General features: G+C 53.7%; 1 pseudogene; it reads left to right on the forward strand.

The window, feature by feature from the left end:
* LOC144252020 (protein spire homolog 2-like) overlaps positions 1-12,032 on the forward strand; it is a 30,430-nt pseudogene that overhangs the window by 17,303 nt on the left and 1,095 nt on the right.

Consider the following 12,032-nt stretch of genomic DNA (forward strand, 5'->3'; position numbering starts at 1 on the left):
CTCTCCAGCTCTTCCTTGACATCCTAGGGGTGTTCTCCCGACTCCACAGACAGTTGGTGGTCCTGATGCTTTCCTCCTTCCTTGAACTTAGCCTGTGTCTTGTTGCTCAGTTTCTCACCCAGACAGCAAGGCTCCTGTTTCAGCAGGAACACACAACTCTGGACGTCAAGCCATTGGCCTGAAGTTCAGGGAACTGGTGGTAGGGGGCACAGAGACAGGTCCCTCGGTGGGGTGCAGCTGTGCTAGTCTAGGTGGGCATTTTGGAGAGAAGCAGCCTGCTCAGGATGGGAGAGCCACCCTCCTGCCCTGTGCCACTGGGCTGGCAAGGTCCCACCTGGGGACTGCTGTTAGAATGGCATGCCTTGTGCTTCTCTGAGCTGGCAGTAATTCTTATAGTGTCTCAGAGCCATTTGGCAAGTATTTTGGGGTGCAGCCAGGGTAACCGGTTCTGTCTTGGTCAAGAGTGGCTGTGGACTGAAGGGCAGATGCTTCTTCAGGACAGGGGAGTCAGAGCAGTCAGGCTGCCACTGAGATGCAGGGCAACCGAGGCAGCTAGTCCAGCAGCCTTCCCTAAATTCTCAGCCCAGAACAGTCACCTGACAGTCCCTAATGCCAGGATGTTTCCTGGCCCTCACCATGATGTTGGCATTTTTCCTGGTTTGGGAATGATCCCCCCCCCGTACCTGCTGGCAACCACACTGGCCTGCACCCACCACCATCTGCTCAAACAGTTTGAGGACCTAGCCTGTGCCATGTTACGGCAGGTCCAGCTGCAGGTTCTGAGGTGCTGGGTTCCATGTGGCCTCCCGTGGGGATCGTGGTGGAGGAGCAGCTGTGAATGTCTCAGGAGAATGTGTGGGCCATAGCCGGCCAAGGTGCACCTGAGGAGGTGTTGTGTGCACTGAGATCCGGGCTCCCACCCCTGCCACACCTCCCTGGGGTATGTGGATGAGATGGGAGGAGGTGCCACATGGGTACTAGATTCTCACCAGCCTCTACCCAGAAGGAGCCACCTAGAGCTGACGGACAGGTACCTGTCTGGTTCCGAGGTGGAGAGCGTGGTTCTCCCAGACATCTTCCCGAGCCCCACAGCCTGGGTCAGGGCTCCACAGGTCCCCTTTCAGCTGGTTAGCAGTAGCCGTGTGGTGAGGAAGCCCATGTCCCATGTCTGCCACCTTCCACCTTCTCTGGACTAACCAGATGTGTGGTCTCAGATGCTGCAGAAGCTGGGGGAGGATGAGCCTCAGGTGGAGAAGCCGCTGGCGGAGCTGGACAACCTGGGACACACAGACTGGGTAAGACAGGAGAGTCACCCCAGGGCTGTGCCGGGAGGCTGCACAGGCTGAGGGCCCTGTCTGTCTCTGGGGCAGGCCCGGCTGTGGGTCCAGCTCATGCGGGAGCTGCGCCATGGGGTAAAGCTCAAGAAGGTGCAGAAGCAAGAGTTCAACCCCCTGCCCACCGAGTTCCAGCTCACCCCCTTCGAGATGCTGATGCAGGATATCTGCACCAGGAACTACCAGCTGCGCAAGGTCATGGTGAGCGCCGAGCTCCTGCCCGCCTCTGCTGGGGGCCCTGGCTCCTTAGGCTGAACACTGAGCCCCTTACAGCACACAGATCATGAGTAAGGCAGGTGTGGCCCTCGGGCCCCATAGCTCAATGTTGTGTTGGGGACACAGTTTGACCAAGAAGATGGGGAATACGGAGATCACCCTGGAGGCCTGGAACTGAGGCTGCAGGGCTATTCCACCTAAGGAGCACCCAGCAGCCCTGGCGTGGGCTGATGCCACTCTTGGAACTTTATGATTATCATTAATTTTACTGCTGAGCCACATCCCCAGCACCATTTATTTATTTATTCATTCATTCATTCATTCATTTATTTATTTTGAGAGTCCCACTAAGTTGCTTAGGGCCTCACTAAGTTGCAGGGCGGGCTTTGAACTTGTGATCCTCCTGCTTCAGCCTCCCTAGCTGCTGGAATTACAGGCGTGTACCACAGCTCCCAGCTACTCTTAGAATTTTAAATGAACAGGTTCATTCATTCCCGTGACAACCCTTTGAGGTGGGTACTAGCAAGCTCCTTTCTAGAAGAATCCAAGGTAGACAGAGATCAAATGGCTGGGCTTAGAGGTGTGAGTACTGGAGGTGGTAGCTGACTACCTGCCATGTACCTGTCCTAGAGACAGTTTGGTCGCAGGGAGCCGATGCCATCAGAGGCAGGTCAGAAATGAAGGCCAGGCTGTGTCAGGGGCTGAGTGAGCCCTCCCAGTCACCAGCAGACAACCCCTACAAACTCAGGTCAGCCCCGGTCTGAGCTGGGGCTTCTTTGCGGCAGGTCGATGAGGACATCCCTCCACCAGTGAAGAAGGATGCATATGAGCTTATCCTGGACTTTATCCTCTCCCGGCCTCCGCTGAAGCAAGTGCCCATGCTGTGCCTCCTACAGGGCGTTCCAGCCCTGGTGCTGTCCTGTGTCTCACTTGCAAGGGGTGCCTGAGCATACCTCTGCCGAACCATGGGGTGGGCTCTGCTCCCTGTCTCCTGGCTGGAAGGTTGGGCATGGGCCCCGGACCTCCGTCCTTCTAGAAGGATGGTGCTGGTCACCTCCCCCAATGCCTGTGGCAGGCAGAGCTCTTTTGGGTAGTACTCCTTCCTGGAGAGCCAAGAGTTAGCGCCCTGTGTCCTGTGAACCTTGAGTATCTCCCCACTCCTGAGCGTCCCCTGTCACTGTCTAAGTCCCTCCTACCTCATGCTTCATCCTCTTTGCAGGTCTCAGAGAGAAGGCTGCGCCCCTTGCCACAGAAGCAGAGGACCCTGCATAAGAAGATCCTGGAAGAAATCAAGCAGGAGCGGAGGCTGCGCCCTGTGGGGGACCAGCGCTTGGGCACCCGTGGTGAGCAAGAGGAGGGGTGATGGGAGAAGAGACCCCAGGTGGCCCTGGATGAAGTCCCCCACTTCCCCTGGTGACTCCACAAATCAGGAGTCGGTGTCGGCTCCACGAGATCCTAGGTAGAGGACGTCCCAGTTTGTAGTCTGGCCTTGTGAAGTTCAAGGTGCCCTGACTTTACTCTGGGTTTTGACCTGACTTTGTACTTTTTGCTATGATAAATTTCAACAATTAGGCAGAAAACAAAATAAAACCGAAGTTTTGGGGTCTGGGAAAATCAGGCATTTATTCAGATGTCTGAGACCTGATCTTCCCGGTCAGAGTGGAGACCATCTGCAGTCCTTGTACTCTGTCTCTGAGGGGCTAGCCTGCACTGCGCCTCGGGTTGGGTGTCCAATTTGTTAGTGACTGACGAGCCCTCAGGCTTCCATTCTGTAAAGTAGGGAACTAAGCCAAACCCTGTCTACCAGGCTGGCCACACGGGTCCTGTGCGCCTCCTCCCCACTCACGTCCCACCTGCCTGGCCTCCTGCCTCCCAGGGTTCGGCTCTCTGCCCTGTATCCTCAGTGTCTGTTCTGGCGATGTCAAGTCCACTTCCTGCATCAACCTGTCCGTTCCCGATGCTGGGAGCAGTGTGCAGCACTCGCGACCCCGAGTCCTGCTCAAGGCACCCACCTTGGCTGAGATGGAGGAGATGACCACATCTGAGGACAGAGCCCACAGAGGCTCCTGAGGACCAGAGGGGGCCACAGTGCTCAGCTGGGTGGGGCATCCACTGCCAGGGCTACTGGCCAGTGGTGGCAGGGGGGCTTAGGGCCCTTATCCCATCTTGGCAGCTCAGAAGTAGCTTTGGGATGCTGAGACAGTGGCCTGGGACCAATTCTTCCCACAGCAAAAAAAAGCTGAGAATAGATGTGACCCATCATCTGGGGCCAGAAGGCTAATCAGTCCCTGGTTGATAAGAAAAGCTGTCACTCTGGCTGCCCTCTGACCACAGCCCTCCCCTTCCCAAGAGGACAGGAGATGACTCCTGTGGTGGTCCTCTTGGTGGGCTCAGCTTTCTCCTGTACAACTCTCCGGGACTTTCTAAAGACCTCAGGGGAGGGTTGGGTTTTTAAGGCACTTGCTATGAACTTTCTAGTAGATGGGAAGCCCAGCAGTGGGCGGAGGGCAGCCTAGGGTGTCTGTGGACCTCGTACCACCCCTGGGTCCGGTGCCTCAGTCGGGGATGGGCAGGGCACTGAGAGCATCGTGGCCAGGGCAGGGCTATCTGACGTGTCTGCAGGAAGAAGAGTCGCCCTGTGGGGAGGTGGCACTGAAACGGGACTGCTCTTTTTCGGAGCATGACCTGGCTCAGCTCTGGAATGAAATGGCCTCTGGCCTGCAGCCAGCCACACAGCCCCCAGGAGGGACGGAGCCACCCCAGCTCTGAGCAGGCAGCGTGCACACCTGGAAACCCAGCACTCGAGACCAGGGCAAGTGCTGCTCCCACCTCCTGCCTGACCTTCCCCTCAGATCTGCCCAGGGCAGCTCAGGCCCAGGCCGTCCTGAGCAGGCAGCTCCTGAGGGTACAGGAGCTGCTACTTGCAATAAGACCTTCAGTCTCCCACTGACACCCCCTTTCTCACTTGAGGACATTTTCATTTACTATAAAACATTTCCTCAAGAACTTGATTCTCCAGCCTCACTGTATCTCAAGGCAGCTGACACACAGCAGGGAAGCTGCCTGGCCAGACACCAGCCAGCTCACAGTCCTCTCTGTGGACAGAAGAGTCCCTCGTAGGCATGTGGGTCGTTCCACAGGTTCCTTTCCCGCTGGAGTACACAGAGCATCAGCTGGTGCTTGCGGCCAGGCAGGGTTAGTTCTTCTGAGAGCTGTCAGGTAGTGGGTTGTCAGCCCCCAGGGATGGCCGGCCTCTTGGTGGCCTGCATGGTCCCCTGAGCAGCCCTGCAGCCTTCTGGCCACTCTCGGGACAACCCATTGGTCCTGATGATTCCCTTTCCGGGTCGGAGGCTGGGCCAGGCCTTTCTACACCATGTGCTGCCCAGGTCTCTCTCTGGGCCAGCTGTCCCTTTTCCCCTGCCCTGGAGCCTCCAGCATACATGTGGGCAGGGGACCCTCCTGGTGTGTGCCTGCCAGTGCTCAGACTGCCTGCTGCTCCGCGGGGGCTTAATGCTGGCTTGTCATGGGGCTCAGTAGAAGGACCCTTCAGGGCATGGACCCTGGTACAGGTCCCCACACGGGGGACATGCTTTCTACTTGACTCAACTTGATCATCCTAGCCCACAGAGGCACACACCACCCCCTTCACCCACAGCCCTCCAACCAGCACTCCGCCAGGTGACCCTCACAGGCCTGTGTTCTTTCAGGTTCCTGTCCTGTGAGTGTCCAATCCCAGCCGGATCCCAGCTCCCCCCAGCTCAGCAGCCTGAGCTCAGCAGACAGACTTGAGGCTTCTGCACCAGACGCCAGGCACCTGTGGATGGTGAGTGATGGTCCTGTGGGGACCTCTTGAGTGAATCTTTATGATGTCTGAACACCAGCTGTTGCTAGGGAGACCCAGGCTCCATTCCTGGGGTCTGGCTGGGTCTGGCCTTGTCCCCGAAGCCTCGGGTTGTGCTGCTGGTGCTGTCTGGGACACTGGTCTTTGCTGCCCCCTGCTGGAGCACATTGGCACTGTGACCCCAAGAATAGAGTGTGTGAGTTGAGGCAGCTGTGAGCCCTAAAGGCTGCATCCTGGGCCTTCTGTGTAGCATACATGCTGAGAGATGAGACCCTAACCTGGCCAAGATTTCCCTGGTTCTCAGTCTATCAGCAGAGACCAAGTCTTATGCAGGGTGGTGCAGAGATTCTGCCTACCCCTGTCCTGAGGCCCCCGCCCCAGACCTGTCAACATATGATTCTATCAAGCGAGGTGACAGGAATGAACGGAGCTTCAGAGGCACTCAGGCAGGTGGAGGGGTGCTGGGTGTGGTTGGCAGCAAGACACCCCTCTGAGAATGGGTGTGGAAATGCTTTGAAAAGTGTTCTGTGTGAAAGGAAGGCAGTGCTGTTGATTTTAACTGGACGGTGACCCTTGTCCCTTTAGGGTTAGTTACTGTTCCTGCATTAACATTCCTTCTCAAGCTGCACAGGCCCGTAACCCCAGCCATGGGAGGCTGAGGCAGGAGGATTGCAAGTCAAAGCCAGTCTTAGCAACTTAGTGAGACCCTGTCTCAAAATGAAAAGTAAAAAGGGCTGGGGATGTGATTCCCTCAACTAGGGAGGCTAAGAGTGTGGGGTTCAATTCCTGGCACAAAAATTTTTTAAAATAAACAAACAAATAAATCAATAAACGGGTAGGCATGACTTAGCATGTGCAAGGCCCTGGGTTCGATCTCTAGTACCCTACTCCCCAAACAGTTATCCCCATTTGGCTTTTTAAAAATTAACATTTAGGGGCTGGGGTTGTGGCTCAGTGGTAGAGTACTTGTCTAGCACACATAAGGCACTGGGTTTGATCCTCAGTACCACAGAAAAATGAAATAAAGATTGTTTGTCTACCTACAACTAAAAAATGAATATTTAAAAAAAAATATGGGCTGGGTTGTGGCTCAGCGGTAGAGAGCTTGTCTAGCACATGTGAGGCCCTGGGTTCAATACTCAGCACCACATAAAAACAAATAAACAAAATAAAGGTATAAAAAATTAACATTTATTGTCAAGTGTGAGGGCTACACCTGTAATCCCAGGTGAGGCAGGAGGACCACAGTTCAAGGCCAGCCCAGATGAAGTGCATATACCTGTAATCCCATCAACTCAGAAGGCTGAGACAAGAGGGTCACAAATTCAAGGCCAGCCTCAGCAATTTAGTGAGGCTATAAGCATCTTAGCAAGACCTTGTCTCAAAGTAAAACATAAAAAGAGCTGGGGATGTGACTCAGTGGTTAAGCATATCTGGTTTCAATGCCATATACATATATAATATTAATATATATATATATATATATATATATATATATAGGCACAGTAGTGCATACCTGTAATCCCAGCAACTAGGGAGGCTAAGACAGGAGGATCGTGAGCTCAAAGCCATCCTCAGCAATGGTGAGGCACTAAGCAACTCAGTGAGACCCTGTCTCTAAATAAAATACAAAATAGGGCTGGGGATGTGGCTCAGTGGTCCAGTGCCCCTGAATTCAATCCCTGGTATCCCAACCAAAAGTAAAAATAAAAATTAAAAAAAGGGCTAGGATATAGTTCAGTGGTACAGCATTCCTGGGTTCAATCCCTAGTACGCCCCCACTCCAAAAAAAAAGAAAAAAATCAATATTTGTTATTCCTTAAAGCTTTTGAATGTCAGGGCCCTGGCTGTGTCTTCCAAGCTTGCAGTTGGGTTATCAGCAGGGGCTGCAGTGTCATTTGAAGGCTGTCTGGGGGCTGCAGGAGCTGCTGCCCAGACAGCTTCTCTCACGCTAGGGGTATGCCACTCAGAGCCTTGGGGACCACTGAACATCCTCACCACATGGTGGCTGCGTCCCCCAAGCAAGTGGACCAGGAGAGGGCCAGGTGAAAGCTGCAGTGTATTTGACAATCAGGTCTCAGCCATGCTTCCACTATTCATTGCACATGAGTCATCAAATCCAGCGTGTTCCCAAGGGGAGAAGAATTGAGAACCACTTCTGGGTCCAGGAATCAGAGACATGTTTTAAAATTCAGCTTTAACATTCTGGAAGTGCTTCTGAAAAGTTTGACTATCAAAATCAGAGGTGGTGGCTGCCAGGCTTGCTCTGGCACACACGGTGCCTCCCCTGCCTGCAGGCCATGGTTGACCTGACAGCAGAACTCCTGGCCATGGCAATGGGCACAGAGCCTGGACCCAAAGCCAGAGGCTCTAGGCCAAGTGGAGAAGAAAGCAGGGTCCAGATCCTCTCCCCTGCCACGAAGCCCCATACGGACGGCCTGCTGAAGACCCAGACAGGATGCCCTCCCAGCTCTGTCTCTGGCACTCACAGGCTGGGCCCTGGGAACACAGTTGGCCTTTGGAGCTCTGTGTGCCCAGCACCGGGCTATGGGCTTTATATATGTTCCCTCAAAGGAGCTGAAATCCACCCCATGGACAGAGGAGTGAAGCTCAGTGAGGTCCACAATGAGTTCCGTGCTGAGCACTGGGAGGTAGCACCAGGCTGACTCCGTGCCATGCTGGATGGACAGGGCACCTATTGCATGGTCAGTGGAGAGGAAAGGGAGCTCAGTTTGAAGACTTCCAAGGGGAGGAAGATTTGAAATGTACTCTGGCAGTCTTTTGGGGGGAGGGGGTACCTGGGGTTGAATTCAGGGGCACTGGACCACTGAGTCACATCCTCAGCCCTATTTTGTATTTTATTTAGAGATAGGGCTGATTTGCTTAGCGCCTCTCTCTGCCTGAGGCTGGCTTTGAACTTGCAATCCTCCTGCCTCAGCCTCCCAAGTCTCTGGGATGATAGGCGTGCACCACAGCCTGTCCTCTGGTGGTGTGGATCAGCCCAGGGTGTGTGTTTTCAGGCAGCTGGGGAGCTGGGGAGCACGGGCAGCCAAGGGTGGGGACCGGGAGCTGGAGAGCCAGCAGGGGAGTCTTGCTGCAGCAAAGCCTCCTCAGAGAAGGCGGGAGCTGTCTGACTTCAGAAAGCCACAGAGTGCTTGGCCCCAGGAAGGGATGCAGCTGGTGGGGCCCTGCTCTTGGGCTGCGTGAGCAGGACCCTCTGTGCAGGAGGTCCACCACCCCGTGGAGAGCCTGGCCCTGACTGTGGAGGAGGTGGTGGGTGTGCGTCGCGTGCTGGTGAAGGCCAAGATGGAGAAGTTCGCCCAGGACCAGGAGCTCTTCAGCAGCCTGAAGAGGGGGAAGGTAGGATCTCTCCTGATGGGAGGTCAGGGGCAGGCCAGTGTGGACAGGACCTTGGTGGGCCGTGAACACAGCTGAGCCCCAGCGTGCCTTCTTCCCTCACAGATCTGCTGCTGCTGCAGAGCCAAGTTCCCACTCTTCTCCTGGCCGCCCACCTGTCTCTTCTGCAAGAGGTGAGCCTTCAGTGCACCTGGCTACCAATTAACAAGGAGGAAGAGGAGTGGGCCTTCGGTGGGCAACCCACGTGATGGTGGGATATTCTGTCACCTGCCGTGGCTGTTGAGTCCTTGGGATTGGTCAGTGCCACTGAGGAGGTATTTTTCCTTTGCATCTGTTAGGGGTGGATTTGTGGGACTCAGCCTCCCCCCATGGATTCCCACAGTGGGCTTCCTGGGCAGAGCAGGCAGGGGCTTCAGTGGAAATAGGGACTTGTCTCTTGGGCATCGATTTCCTTCATGTGTTGTGGGAAGCTGCCTGGGCTCTTAGCCAGACACACAGGGGCCCTCTGGGCAGGAGTCTGCCCTTGACCTGCTTGTGGTGGCTCTGTTGGCAGGTGGGTTAGCCCTGGACCCTCCTGTTGGCCTAGGAACTCTGTGGGCTTTTCTTCTCAGTAGCAACGCCAGCCTTCCTGTAGACCTGCACGTATGTGCTGAAGCAGCATCTCCTTGGCTTCTTGAGGCCGGGAGGACACATGTGAGGGTCTCTCCTCCTCCCTCCGTGCTCCTCCCTGTGACTAAAGACCAGAAGATGGTAGTCTTGGGGAAAAGTAGGCTGAGGAATGGAATTTTGAGTTCTATTTAAATTAAACATAAATAGCCAAGGGGCTCTGACCTTCAACCCAGATGGGGTCACAGGCACCTTCCAGCTGGAACAAGATGGCGGAATGGGAAATGGTGGTTTCCAGGGTACTGTCAACACACAGGAAGCATCTAGGTGTGGGGTCTGAGCCAGGATCTCCTCAGGGCAGGAGGCAAGGCTTAGTGTGGAGGGAGGACTGGCAGCGGAGTCCTCAGGGCACAGCCGCATAGAAAGCCCCCAGAGAGGTCTCCTTGAGCCGCTGGAGGAGAGGTGCGAGGAGATGGCTAGGGACAAATCCATCCTAAGGCAGGCCCTGGCAGGCAGCCCCTGGGCCCATCTGCTCACCACTGGCTCTGTAAATAAAGCTAGTCGGAGCACACCCACAGCCATGCACTTACACATTTCTCATTTAGCCACATCTGAGATGTTCACTGTCCTGCCCTTTACAGAAGTGTCCGCTTACCTGTGTCCTAAAGATTCAGTGGAACAACCTGGCAGGGTGGCACATACTGTGATCCTAGTGAATGAAAATGGCTGGAGATGTTTCTCCATGGTAGAGCCCTGCTAGGCTCAATTCCCAGTACCACGTGGCAGGGGCACCTGCAGACTTAAAGGAAAGTGATAGGTACTCAGGGCCAAGTGTCATGTCGGTGTCCACTAGCTACCGCTGGAGTGCCATGATTTTGGAGCATGGGGTGGAAAGGCAGGCGGGTCTTGCCACACAGGTGTAGAGTAAGTCACTGGAGTCGGCATTTCTCCAGGCCTGACAGGTCATTATGGAAAGACCTGAAAGGACCAAACTGCTTCCAAGTTTCTTCATTGTTTCCCAGAACACAGCTGAAGAATGGGAATCGCCGAGTGCGGTGGTGCACACCTCTGATCCCAGCAACTGAGGCTGAGGCAGAAGGATCGCAAGTACCAGGACCATAAAGTAAATAAATAAATAAAAAGGAACAAAACATACGCCAGAAAAAAAAATGACTTGGTATCCAATCAGAGATTGCTAGGCAAACAAAAAATAAAAAAAAAACAAAAAAAACAAAATTAATGATAACTGGGCTGGGGCTGTGGCTCAGCGGTAGCGTACTTGCCTGGCATGTGTGAGACACTGGGTTCGATTCTCAGTACCACATATAAAAAAGAAATAAAATGAAGATCTGTCAACAATTAAAATTTTTTTTAAATTAATGATAATGTATTGTTGAGTTTTTGGTACTAGGGATTGCACCCAGGGGCCCTTTACCTCTAAACCGCATCCCCAGCCCTTTTTATTTTTTTATTTTGAGACAGAGTCTTGCTAAGTTTCTTAGAGACTCACTAAGCTGATGAGGCTGGCCTCAAACTTGTGATGCTCCTACCTCAGCCTCCCGAGTTGCTGGAATTATAGGTGTACATCACTGTGTTTGGCTGTTATTATTTTTTAAATATTTTTTTAGTTGTTGATGGACCTTTATTTATTTATATATATATCAAACCCAGTGCCTCACACATGCTAGGCATGTGCTCTACCACTGAGCTACAATCCCAGCCCCTGTTATTATTTTTTAATATGGTGCTAGAGATGGAACCCAAGGGCTTGCACATGCTAGGCAAATGCTCCGATACTGAGCCAAGTCTGCAGCCCCAACCCAGGGGTTTGTTGATGGAAAAATCAATGTAGGACATTCATTCCAGAGGACATAGCCCATTGTTCTAAAAAATGAGTCTGGATGATTTCTCTCACTATGGAGAAGAGATGTTGGTGTATCTTTATAGAATAGCTTACACAGTACCTCACTTCCATTTGTAAATAATTTTGTTATTTGTGTATAAGAGTTTGGAGGATGAAGGCTGTATTGCTAACAGAGATCACCTCTGTGGGTGGGTAAATTGTAACACTGATGTTTGAATCTTCTATAAGAAAACCTTTCCATATAACATTGGGCATTGGACTACAAGCATGTTCAATGATGCTGGAAACTGAGCATCTCAGCAAGAGGCCTGTGCTTAGATGGTGCTTCTCAGTGAGGCAGGTCTGGCACACCCCAGTATGGATGCATGAAGACTACAGCCAGATGCACCAGGAGCAAACTGAGGGGCTGAGGGGCACTGGGTGGGAGACCAGGAGGAGGAGAAAAAGAGCCAGGAGTGAACCGTGAAAGCCCAGAGCCACCTGGCATCAGGCAGATTGCACGGATAGTTGCAGGGTCTGGGGTGGGACCCAGGGGCCTGGAGGCAGTTGTGCCTTCCTGGGTCTCTTCACTGCCTCTTCTGTTCTCTTCCAGAGCCGTCTGCACTTCCTGTAGCATGAAGGTGAGGATCTCCTAGGATCTGCAGGGTCTCTCCCAGCTGGGATGGGCATGGACCAGCGCTCCAGCCCCACAGGCACCTCACCATCACTTCCTCCAGGCAGACCCTGCCCTACACTTTCCAGGCCTGCTCGGCTTTTTAGGAAGCAGTGAGCACTCCATGTGAGGAGGTCGCCCCTCTTGAAGCCTCCTTCCTGG

This window comes from Urocitellus parryii, unplaced genomic scaffold (genome assembly GCF_045843805.1).
Source record: "Urocitellus parryii isolate mUroPar1 unplaced genomic scaffold, mUroPar1.hap1 Scaffold_357, whole genome shotgun sequence".
Classification (NCBI taxonomy): domain Eukaryota; kingdom Metazoa; phylum Chordata; class Mammalia; order Rodentia; family Sciuridae; genus Urocitellus; species Urocitellus parryii.